Source organism: Neomonachus schauinslandi, chromosome 3 (assembly GCF_002201575.2).
Source record: "Neomonachus schauinslandi chromosome 3, ASM220157v2, whole genome shotgun sequence".
Taxonomy (NCBI): Eukaryota; Metazoa; Chordata; class Mammalia; order Carnivora; family Phocidae; genus Neomonachus; species Neomonachus schauinslandi.
In genome coordinates, this window is record NC_058405.1 from 132876264 (window position 1) to 132889184 (window position 12921).

The window sequence follows — 12921 nt, forward strand, 5'->3', positions numbered from 1 at the left end:
AAAATATAAAAGAAAAATATTTTTCAAGTGTTTGGAAGGAAATGACTACATTAACAAAACCCCACAGCCACATGTTCACACTCTTATACTCCCATTTCAAAGCCATCTCCAAAGTTTGGCTCCAGTTTCTCTTGAGGGAAAAGAAACAGAAGTAGGCACACCCATTCTAAAGGATGGGTTCCCAGAGCAGGAGTTACACCAATGCAGTCTCTTCTTCTCTACAGACATTCTTCTAATACTATTTATAGTCTGTTTACCTAGGCTACTTATACCTTGTTCCAGGAAATTATTATTGATATAAATTATTGTAACATTATTGTTATAACATCATTGATATAAATCCTCATCTATATCATCCACAGATATTTAGTGATATTTATCTAATGATATTTATTCATTCTTCATTCAACAATATAAATTAAGATTTGTTCTGTACCAGATATTGTGTTAGGCACAGGGTAGCCTAACACAAAGAAGGACAAAGACTAGTCCCTATTCTTGAGGACCAGGTAATTTGGAATAAAACCTATACGTTAACCCCCTAAACTTAAATATAGCAACACTGTTCACGCAAAAATGATCTACCGATTTTCTTTCTCTCTCTTCACTTCAGATTTATTTTCACATATACTTATTGGACATCTACTACGTGCCAGGCAGTATGCAAGGAATTGGGGATACAAATTTGGAAACAAAAATCTAAAGAAGAATTTCAAAACAACATTCCACAATTCTAGGGACAGCAGAAATTAGAAGACATCTATCTGTAAATATCTGTGCCAATGGAAGTGGAGCAGGGAACTAAGAAAATACCAAAAAAAAAATAATAATAAATAAATAAATAAATAAATAAATAAATAAATAATTCCTATGTGGCTTTGGAAGAGATCCTAAATTTTGTGGAGCACGGCGGGGGAATGGGGAGTGGTGAAGAACTAATGACTAATTCAGCTTTCCTCAGGCTGTTACCATGAATCCCTGTTCTCCAAGCCTTCGTTGTTAGCTGGGGATGGGGGGGGGAGGGGCAGCTGGTGGGAAAGATTAAATCCAGATTCCAGTAGTCAGGGTTCAAACGTTAACTGTACAAAATCCACAAAAGAGACCATCTCGAATTAGCTGTAATTATCTATAAATCATACAGCATCGGGAAAGAAAGGGACATGAAACCTCTAGAAAAGTCAGTCCCCAAGGGAAAAGGAAAGCTGGAGGAGAGTAAAATAAAAGACAGAATCAGATAGTAACAGACCAAAAGAATAGCGGCCTTCTCCAGGATTGCTGATTAGAATCCTGGTGTCAGCATTTAACCAATCGGTGTAATGAGTTTATGTGCTCCATCTGCCTTGCTAATCCCCCTGGGGCTGTGACTGAGCTCTGGTCGACGTATCTCCAAACCTCCGCACGGAACCTGGCCCAGAGCTGGCCTTCAGCTAAGTGCTGGTTAAGTAGGTAAGACAGAGAATCAAGTGAAGAAGACAGAAGAAACAACCACGGACATGTGTTCTGTACATAGGAGGCTTTAGCTGCATCCCGTAAGTTTCGGTGTGTTGTATCTTTATTTTCATCATCTCATTTCTGATTTCTTCTTTGACCCGCTGGTTATTTAGGCATGTGTTGTTTAATTTCCACACATTTGTGAGTTTCCCAGATTTTCCATAGGGAAATGATAACGTTAAACTACATCAGTTTGGGAGGCCAAAGATGAACACGATTTGGAGAGGACACGAGGACACAGAATAGCGTCAACACAAGGTTTCCTGGTGACCTCTGCTTAGACTGAACTCACCCATATAAACCTGCCCTCCAGCTCTCCATCCAGAGAACACAGATGCGCTCAGTAAGTGCATATTCTTCCAAATTACAGATGAGAAATATATGTCCAATCACACATGGTGGTAGGCATGGTGAGGTGGGCCACAAAGCAGCATGGCTAAGAGCTTAGGTACAAATTCCTATTCTGCCATTTTTAGGCTGTATGATATTTGGAAAGGTACTTAATCCCTCTAGGTTTCAATTTCCTCATTTATAAAATGGGGATAATAATAGTACCTATCTTATAAGGTTATTGCCATAATAATGGTAATTCATATAAAACACGGCACCATAGGAAGCTTTCGATAAATGTTAGCCAGTATTGTTGTTCGTACTTTGGACTCTGAAAACTGGAGCTTTTAATATCAATTGTGCTGCTGTCCCTCTGGGTCCCCACTGGGTAAAAGAACTGGAGCAAGACTTCCTGGGTTTGAATCCTGGCTCTCCCATGTAATAGCTATGTGACCTTTTTCAGATTATTCATCGCTCTGTCTCAGTCTTCATCTCTAAAAGGGGGTTCAGAAAGACCCTCACAAGGATATTATGAGCAGGTGAATCAATACAGCAAATGAAGCAGGGACCCAATCCCAGCAATGATGAAATTTAAATTTTTGTTAAGGAAACAGACAAGAACCAATGAGGAGACAATGAAACAAAACAGTTACGAATTGTGAAAAATGTTATGAAAGCAATAAAATAGGGCTGAAGTAGAGGATAGGGAGGGCAACCTAATTAAGATATTAGGTTATAAGCCTTTCCTGAGGAGGAAACATTTGAGCTGAGAGCTAAAGGAGAAAAGGATGGGAAGGACTGAGAAATATCCTAATCTTAACCTTGCCAAGAACTGAAGGGATAGGGAAGGGCCAGAAGTACATTTCAAATGGAATTCCTAACATTACATACAATTGCTTTAGCATAAATATATCATGTTTACAGAAATATGATATAAAATGATGTAACATGATTAGACATGAGAACACGAGCAGATACACATGCTTGAAACTTGCCAGGTATTTCGCTGAGCTATGTACATGTGCTACAGTGGTTTCCTAATGTGTACAATTTTATGTAAGTGCACGTGTACGGACCTGAATTTTCATGAAAGACTAATGCAGATGGAAACCCTCCTAATTAATGATACATTTAAAACATTCAAATAAAAGTACAGAAGAGGCAGGGAGACTCTTATTTTCAGGCTTGCGCAAAACCAAATTTAGCCGGCATCACAAGTTGGTGGTGACTTAGTTCCCATGTGCTAAAAATGCTGGTATATAACACAGTTGGGTGTACATGTTGTATTTAGCAGAGTATTTCAATGATTATATACATATACAGATATGTAACACAAGAAGAAATGGCTGCGGAACTCCTAATTTCACTAAACTCCTAGTGTCACAGAATAGTTTGAAAAGCACCACTGCAAAAAGATCCCAGGTGGGAAAATATTGTCACAATATTGGCTAGTTTTATCTCGTTCAGTCATTTAACTTTTTTTTTTTTTTTTAAAGATTTTATTTATTTATTTGACAGAGAGAGGCACAGCGAGAGAGGGAACACAAGCACGGGGAGTGGGAGAGGGAGAAGCAGGCTTCCCGATGAGCAGGGAGCCCGATGCGGGGCTCGATCCCAGGACCCTGAGATCATGACCCGAGCCGAAGGCAGACGCTTAACGCCTGAGCCACCCAGGCGCCCCAGTCATTTAACTTTTATCGAGCCCTGTTGGTTATTCTTTACCCCCTTCCCCCTTCTTGCTGTGATCAATTCTCTAGTCTTCTCTGCCCTGCCTAGTGCCATGGAAGGTGGGAGGTGACCTCTAAGGATGGCATCATCCAGGATCCCTTGCCCTCTGGCTTTTGAGTCTCTACAGCCAGTGGGGAGCATAGCAGAAGATTAAAGGCAGGTTGTGTCCCTGCTTGGTTTCACGGTTGTGGCAGTGACTGGGTCCCTCTATAACGAGAGCTCCTGCTAGCTGATCCTCTAATGTACCTCCAGGGCTCACCAGCTCTAGTTACATCATCTCCTCCCCTTGTTTAGGCTGAGTGTTAACTGCTCCCCTCCGTTGCTAGTCTCTTGATGCTTCAGCATCCTGCCTACACTTCTGTAAATTGTCCCTTCGTTAACATGCCTTCCAAATCCAAACGGAGTAGATTTTCTTTTTGCTGCTAAAACCCTGACTTGAACAAGCCTCTGCTAGGTTCTAAACTAGTCCTGTCCAAGATATAATGGGAGTCACATGTATAGTTTTAAACTTTCTAGTAGTAAAAGAAACATAAATTTTGATATGTTTTATTTAACTTGATGTACCCAAAATATTTATCATTTTGATGTGTAATCAATATAAAAATTTATTAATAACATATTTTACATTCTCTTATTGATATATCAAACTCTGTATTTTATACTCGAAGTTTATCTCAATTTGAACTAGTTACATTTCAATTGCTCAATAGCCACAGTGTCAGCTACTGTGTTAGGGCTGGAGATACAGAGGTGAAGCATACTGTCCCTACATCAGAGTTGATAGTCCAGTAAGAATGACGGACAAGCAAATCATCACAAAACAACACAGTAAATGCATAATTAGTACTGTGAACAAGATCCTTTGGAAGTAGAGTCCTTTCTAAAGACCAGTGGTGGGGCGCCTAGGTGGCTCAGTCATTAAGTGAGCCTTCGGCTCAGGTCACGATCCCAGAGTCCTGGGATCGAGCCCCGCGTTGGGCTCCCTGCTCGGCGGGAAGCCTGCTTCTCCCTCTCCCACTCCCCCTGCTTGTGTTCCCTCTCTCGCTGTGTCTCCCTCTGTCAAATAAATAAATAAAATCTTTAAAAAATAAAAAATAAAGACCAGTGGTGCTTAGAGAGAGGATAATAGGTAATACTTGAGTGGATCCTGAATGCTGATTAGAATTCCACCAAGAAAATGAGAGTGAAGAGGGCAAGGCAAGCAGATAAAGAAGCCCCGCCTTTGCATCTGCTCTAGCTACATCTGCTCTTCTTTGACTCTACACCTAAGATGGATATGCTGACCACTGAGGGTACACTTGGATCTCCCCAGTTATTCGGGTCCAGGTTTTGGTAGCTCTCAGCAGTTTTAGCACAGGCTCTGGAATGAGTTTTCAAAGGAAACTCAACCAGCAAATAATGGAGACAGTGCTGGTGACATATATGTATGTGAGGAAAATGCTTATAAACAGACACTTTGAGAAAACCTGGATCCACTCTCCTATAGCAAAATAAATCTGGCTGCTGATTGGCTTAGTTGGCTCAGGTTTCTGGGCACAAAGCTCAGCTTTATTTTCCTCATTTCATGTTTCCTTTGCTATTCAATAAGCATTGTCACTGGACTGATATTAAAACTTATTTGCTCCAATCCTTTGGAGATGCTTCTTTTGTTGTTGTTGTTTTTCATCTATTGTCCTTATATGAACCTTATTTCTCTAGGGGTTCCGAGTTCTTAAGGACCCAAATCGACATTCCCAAAGTCTGTCTTATATTAAAATCCTACTGCCTTTAGCCAAATATGTCTGTCTTTTCCCATTTCAAAACACAGACTCTCAATAGGACAGCTCAAGAAGTTCTTACTTCCTGTCTGAGAGACACTGGTGGTTCTCTGCCCTTTGAAGGGAGGATATAACTTAAGTGACATTAAGGAATGGTCACATCTTTCCTGCCTCAACTTTCCTTCTCAGTATACACTTTGTTAGAGATTTTCAGAAGATTCACCTCACTCTCCTGAATCCCCCAACTTGTTTTCTAGCACAAAAGTATTTCACACATATACTATTAACAAAATAGAGCCCCCACCTTTCAAGTCTAGGACCTCAAGTGAGGTTCCTTTGATGCTCTTTAGGAAGTACTAAAGGACCCTACTGATCTCTTTGGGTGACTCCATAGTGCTTAAAAGCTGGTGATAACAGCTTAATAGATTGATTTTGAAGGATACCCAAATAGTAATGGGAGAGAAAAGGAGGATAAGGCACTATTCTTAGATACTAAAAAAGAAGTATGCACTTAACTCAGACAAACATTCTGGCGCCTTCTGTATGAGCAGAGCTCTGATTTCCAGGAGGTTGGAGAGCTATGGCTGTTTACGTCCTTTGTCTGTAACAGTCAGATGGTATACACTGTAGCCTTATTTTCCTTGTCTCCTTAAATCAACCATAACTCATTTTCAATGCCGAGCTTTCCACAAAAATTCCCTGTGGTTTTTTTCGGTCTCTCACTCCAACTATCATATTGCGATTCCCATTGGCAATAATGTCAGCATCTGTTCTCCATACCAGCACTATTTGCAAATACTTTGAGACCAAGTCCGTGATTACCACTCAAAAGTTCAACTTCTGTTTCCTTAGAGCCAAAACACATACTGTATTATCCAGTTTAAACAGTTTCCAATCCTCATCTTGGCAGTGGACTTCTTCAGTCCTCCCATTACTCATATTATTATTATTATTATTTTATTGCTCTTTATCCTTTTCCTTCAATTTGCTCACTGTATAGATGATTAACTTTGGTCTTGAACATCACTAACTTTCCCATTCTCAGCTGTGCTTCCTTCCCTCCCTAAGGATCTCTTCCATCCATGATGTTGTGGAATCTAAGAGGTTCTTTTATTCCCAAAGGCAATTTATTTACTTATTTTAAAATTCTATTTAAGTAATCTCTACACCCAACGTGGGGCTCCAACTCACGACCCCAAGATCAAGAGTCACATGCTCTTCTGACTGAGCCAGCCAGGCACCCCCACCCCCAACCAGCCCTGGGAGGCAATTTATTGATGCCACCTTTTTGCTTTTCCTTTGAGTGGTCTAAGCTAGATCTCAGTATGCCAGAAATCAGGCAACAATTGCACACAAAGAATCAATTACTCTTAAAGAGAAATTTCCATGGCTTACATCTGCCTTTCTCCCATCTCTCTGGCTTAAAACAGCAACAGGTTTTTTGGTCATGTGTGTGTATGTACATGGTTTGTTTTTGGTTTTGGTTTTGTGAGTGAGTGTAGGTATGGGTTTGCTTTTGGTTTTGTTTATTTGTTATTTTTCTAAATGACTTGGTTGAACTTGAACAGTTCTTCAGCAGAGCTGGGTGTGCCACTCTGAGAACGACCTTCAGTCGGCATTTTGGGGGGCTGCCCCTTTTGCATTGACACTGTGTTTCTGGACTTGTGAGAAAACACAAACTCAGACGCTCGTGTATGGGTGCATATACACACATGCAAAGCTCATGGAAATTAAAACAATGATCTGCGGTAAATACTTTACCAAACCCAGCAGACCAAAGGAGTCACATCTATACGGTATAAAGAGCTCTTTTATAAAAGTTAATCAAAGATATGTATGCATTTATACAAGAACTAGAAGAAATCATATAAATTATAAAGAAAATGACTACTATCCTGTTATATAACTAATACCAAGGCTACTACTAGCACAATACTAGCATTTTTTGAAGGTTCTCCACATGGCAGATACTATTCCATATGCTTTACATTTAGAAATCCATTCAGTCCTGGGCGCCTGGGTGGCTCAGTTGGTTGAGCGACTGCCTTCGGCTCAGGTCATGATCCTGGAGTCCCGGGATCGAGTCCCGCATCGGGCTCCCTGCTCGGCAGGGAGTCTGCTTCTCCCTCTGACCCTCCCCCCTCTCATGTGCTCTCTCTCATTCTCTCTCTCTCAAAAAAATAAATAAAATCTTAAAAAAAAAAAAAAGAAATCCATTCAGTCCTTACAACAACTCTATAGACAGGAACTATTATTATCCTGGAACAGATGAGAAAATGGAGCCACAGAGAGGTTAAGTGACTCATCCATGGTTACACAGCCAGATAGATGGCAAAGGGCAAAATAAGACAATCCACAGAAGATAAATTGCAATCACAAATGGAAAAATATTCAAGATTGCCAGTAATCAAAGAAATGTACATTAAGACATTAAGTATAATTTCATACCTCATCTTTGGTGAGGCTGTGATTAAGCTGTCACTTTCAGATATGGTGGCAACATTGTAATTCAGCGCAAGCTTTTAGGAAAGCCATTTGTCAATACTTAACAAACGACCATAAAGAGGCTCCCTTTAACTCAGTGATCCTACACCTAGAAATTTATTCTTAGAAAGTTATTCAAGCGAAAATCATATGAATAGAAAGTTTGCCACAGCATTCTTTATGTTATCAAATATTGAAAGCAATCTAAATTTCCAAATACAAGAAATACTTAGGCAAACTTTGGTACAGGAATGAAACAGAATATCATGCAGCCATTTAAACTATCCTTACGAGTGATAACGGTAACATAAGAATGTTATATAGTATCAAGTAAAGTAAGCCAGATATAAAATTTTACCTATTTTATGGTTGCAATTATGTAAAACATATGTTCAAAGTCCAGAATGGAACATAAAATGATAATACTTGAGTTAGGATGGCATCTTAAATCCATTTTTAATCTAATTTTAATAGCCTTTATTTCTGTCGCTTTCCATATGTTGGCAAAACTAAAAGTTGGGAAAAAATAGAAGACGATGTTTGTGCCCTTTGATAATATGTAAGTTAGCTCAGAATTCAAAGAATCATTGACTTTTAGAAGGGAAGGGACCTTATCGAACTCTTGGTACAACTTCCTAATTTTGCAGCTAAATACTCTGAGGCAGAAAAAGACTGACTTCCTCAATGACACATACTGAATGTGGAGCCAGAATTTACAACTCAAAAATGCAAATCAGCCTTGGGTACATTTAGGGTACACTTCTCAACGAGAAATTAAATTGTTAGGACCCTATCTTCAAATATATCATGTCAATAAAAAAGACTATCTAATTCTACTCTCTTACTGCACTATCAGCTGCCTCCTTTCCCCACCTGAAATAAGCTTTATGTCAAAGCAGAGCCCTGTTTAATTCTTGACTATATAGTACACACCATGCATGTTTTTGGCGTTTAAGACATGTCAAAATATTTATAAAGAAGATGAGTATTTTAGTAACAATGGAAAAGCTGCTAGTCATTTGCCTGTGATGGTAACAGCAGGAATTCAATTAAGATTTGATAAATCAATTAAATTGAATTTCACTTTCAAACATTAAAAAAAATGTTTTCCAACACTGACTAAAAAAATCTATTTAAACCTCTTAAAAGCTAGTTTCTGGGATAGAAATGAAGAATATGGGTGAATATATAAATGTTTACTAAGCCTTGCTGAGAGGCCCTCATCTACTCACCTATATGTCTTCAGGCATATGTCAGGTGAAGCTCTCTACTCTAAATCCACTTAGATTACAATAAATTTTGGCTGGGCTCTCTGAAAGGGAACATGGCAAACAATAAACACAGGGAAAGGCTAAAGAAATTTTGGAAATGGCAGATTGGTGTGGGGATACTAAAGTTGTTCCAGTTTGGCGGAGGTGGGGGGGGGCAGTTTATACCAAGACTACAAGGCAGATTTGTAAGGATATGAAAAGGACAACTTGAGGCTATGGTGTGCTTACTACTGGTATTCAAATCTGCTTGGGCAAGAGTGGCCTCAACCCAGTAACACCAGCAGCCAAAGCCATAGTATGGCTGCTCCCACCAGTACCCTGTACCTGAGCCTTGTCAGCAGCCGGAAGCAGCACCAGCTTTGGGCACTGGGACAGGAGGGAGGCCCTCTCATTGGGCTTGGTGGAAAACCCTGGACGCCATTTAATAGAAGTTAAGAGAGCCGTTGAAACACTTTAAGGACTGAGGAAATAGAAAATAAGACAAAAATAAGGAATAAGGAAATTAGAATTTAAGGACAAATTACTTATACATACAATCTGTAGTTTCAAGTTAATATTCACATATTTAGGTTAAGAAACCTATTCAAATTAAATAATTTTACTCTGCTTTTTTACATCTCTAAACCAGTTTAAAATTCATGGAATTCTCTGGGATATTTTCCTTTAAGTTACACTCTAACTCAGTGGTTCTCAGCTTTGGCTAAACAACAAAATCTCTGAGAGAATAAAAAACAACCAACCAGGGGTGCCTGGCTGGCTCAGTTGGTGGAATGAGCGACTCTTGATCTCTAGGTTGTGAGTTCCAGCCCCACACTGGGTGTCGAGATGACTTACAAATAAAATCTTAAAACAAAAACAACAACAACAACAACCAATCAATGCCCAGCATCCTGGTAGATGGATGAAATCAGAATCTGGTGGTGGGACTCCGCCATCAGTAATTTTAAGAGCTTCCCAGATGTTTCTAATGAACAGCTAAGGTAGTGATCCATTTGCTCCAGTGGGAGCAGTTAGACATTTTCTAGAACAGTTCTAGATTTAAGGTGTATATAAATTACCCAGGAGATGTTAAAATGCAGATCCTGATTTGATAGGTCTGGGGTAGGGCTTGAGATTCTGTATTTCTTTCTTTTTAAGATTATTTATTTCTTTGAGAGACAGAGAGTGAGAGAGAGAGAGAATGCCTGAGCTGGGGGAGGTACAGAGAGAGAGGGAGAAGGGAAGCAGACTCCCCAGTGAGCAGGGAGCCCAATGCGGGGTTTGATCCTAAGACCCTGAGATCATGACCTGAGCTGAAATCAAGAGTCAGACATTCAATTGACTGAGCCACCCAGGTGCCTGGAGATTCTAAATTTCTAACAACCTCCCCTGGTGATACTGACGCTGCTAGTTTGCAAACCACCTTTGAGTACATAAAGGATTTAGGAAAATTAAGACTAGTGGTTAATCACAGAATAGAATGGGGCAGAGATAAGCAACCAACCAGGGGTGGTTCAAAAAAAGTTCAAAATAATGAACTTTTTACAAAAAAGGGCAAACTAGGAAGTGTATATGGTCTCTTTTATGCAATCAAAACTTTTAGCTTGATCACCTGATCTAAATATTCTTTAAAACCAAGGAAATAGGGGCACCTGAATGGCTCAGTTGTTAAGCACCTGCCTTTGCCTCAGGTCATGATCCCAGAGTCCTGGGATCGAGCCCCACATCGGGCTCCCTGCTCCGTGGGAAGCCTGCTTCTCCCTCTCCCACTCTCCATGCTGTGTTCCCTCTCTCGCTGTGTCTCTCCCTGTCAAATAAATAAATAAAACCTTTTAAAAATAATAATAATAAAACCAAGGAAATATTGAAATTGGTAGCATGGATCTTTTTATATTGCCCCCCTCCCTCCCAGGTTGGCCATCTGTGACTTCTGGTCATGTCCTATCTGTTTAGAAGGGCTTGCTGGGAGTGACACTTCCTGGAAACAAGCTGTTGGCGGCATAGATGGAGGGGACATTTGGACTGAAATAGCAGGGAAACTGAGGTAAGAGATAAGCATGAACTCTGAAGGGAGATGCAAGGTCAGAAAAAGGAAAAATCTGGTCAGAAGGCAGGAAGCTGGGAGCTGGAAGAAATGTAGTGCCTAGAATTCCAAATTAAGGCCCTCAACAAATACTAGGGTTTTTCTTTATGTCATGCCAGCACACTGTGTGGGGAAAGTCAAATGTAACACTTTTGCTTCTGGTCCCCTTCCACTTACCCATCACTCCTAACCATGAGGGTTTGTGGAAGGGCTGAAACTTTCCCAGGTTTGCTTGGTGAAGGGTTTTGATGATCCATACTTAGGGGTGGAAGTTTATGAGAAAGTCCTGTGGTGGTGGAAGCCCAGGATCTCCTGTACTTAGGTCCCGTCTCCAGGGACCAGACAATGAGTGTGTATGGAAACTGCCAGGCCAAGTCCAAGTGGGCTGGGCATGGTGAGGAATGGCAGGAGACAGGGTGGTGTGTGCGGACAGAGGGTGGGAAGGGCAGAGAGCTAGAGACAGAAGGCAGCAAGTTCAAGATTTTGGAAGGCCAGGCTGAACATAAGGGCTAGTTTTTTTTTTCCTTTTAAATATTGTGGTAAAGTACACCAAACATAAAATTTACCATCTTAATCATTTTTAGTGTACAGCTCAGTGACGTTAAGTGCATTCAGTCACATTTTTCTGCTACCGTCACTACCAGTCATCCACAGATCTCTTTTTATTTTGCAAAACTAAAACTCTACCCATTAAACAGGAACTCCCCATTTCCTGTACCACAACCCCTGGTAATCACAATTCTACTTTCTGTCTCTGTGAATTTGACTATTCCAGGTACCTCAAATGGAGGTGGAGTGGAACCATACCGTATTTGTCCTTTTGTGACTTGCTTATTTCACTCAGCACAATGTCCTCAAGGTTCACCCATGTTGTAGCATGTGTCAGAATTTCCTTCCTTTTTAAGGCTGAATAATACTCCTTTGTATGTATGTACCATGTTTTATTTACCCACTCATCTGCTGATGGACACTTGGGTTGCTTCCCCCTCTCAGTTATTGTGAATAATGCTGCTATGAACATGGATGTACAAATATCTCTTTGGGTCTCTGCTTTCAATTATTTTGGATATATATCCAGAAGTGGAATTTCTGGGTCATATGGTAATTCTATTTTAAATTTTTTGAGGCACCGCCATAATGTTTCCATAAATGCTGCACCATTTTACCTTCCCACCAATAGTGTACAAGCATTCTAATTTCTCCCAATCCTTGCCAACATTTGTTATTTTCTGTGTCTTGGTGATAGTCATTCTAATAGGTGTGAGGTGCAATGGTTTTAATTAGTGATGTCCAATATCTTTTCATATGCTTACTGGCCATCTGTGTACCTTCTCTGATGAAATGTCTGTTTAAGTCCTTTGCTCACTTTAGAATCGGGTTGTTTTTTTTGTTCAGTTGTAGAAGTTCTTCATATATTCTGGATATTAACCCCTTATCAAATATATAATTCACAAATATTTTCTCCCATTTTGTGAGCTACTCTTTCACTAGGTTGAGTGTGTCCTTTGATGTACAAAAGTTTTTAATTTTGATGTAGTCTAATCGATCTTTTTGGATTACAAAAAGATTCTTTTGTTGCTTGTGCTTTTGGTGTCTTATTCCAAGTAGTCATTGCTAAACTTGTGTTAGGAAGCTTTTCTCGTGTTTTTTTTTTTATTTTTTTATTATGTTAATCACCATACATTACATCATTAGTTTCTGATGTAGTGTTCCATGATTCATTGTTTGCTCCTGTGTTTTAAGAGTTTCATAGTTTTAGGTCTTACATTTAGTTTTTTTTTAAAAGATTTTATTTTAT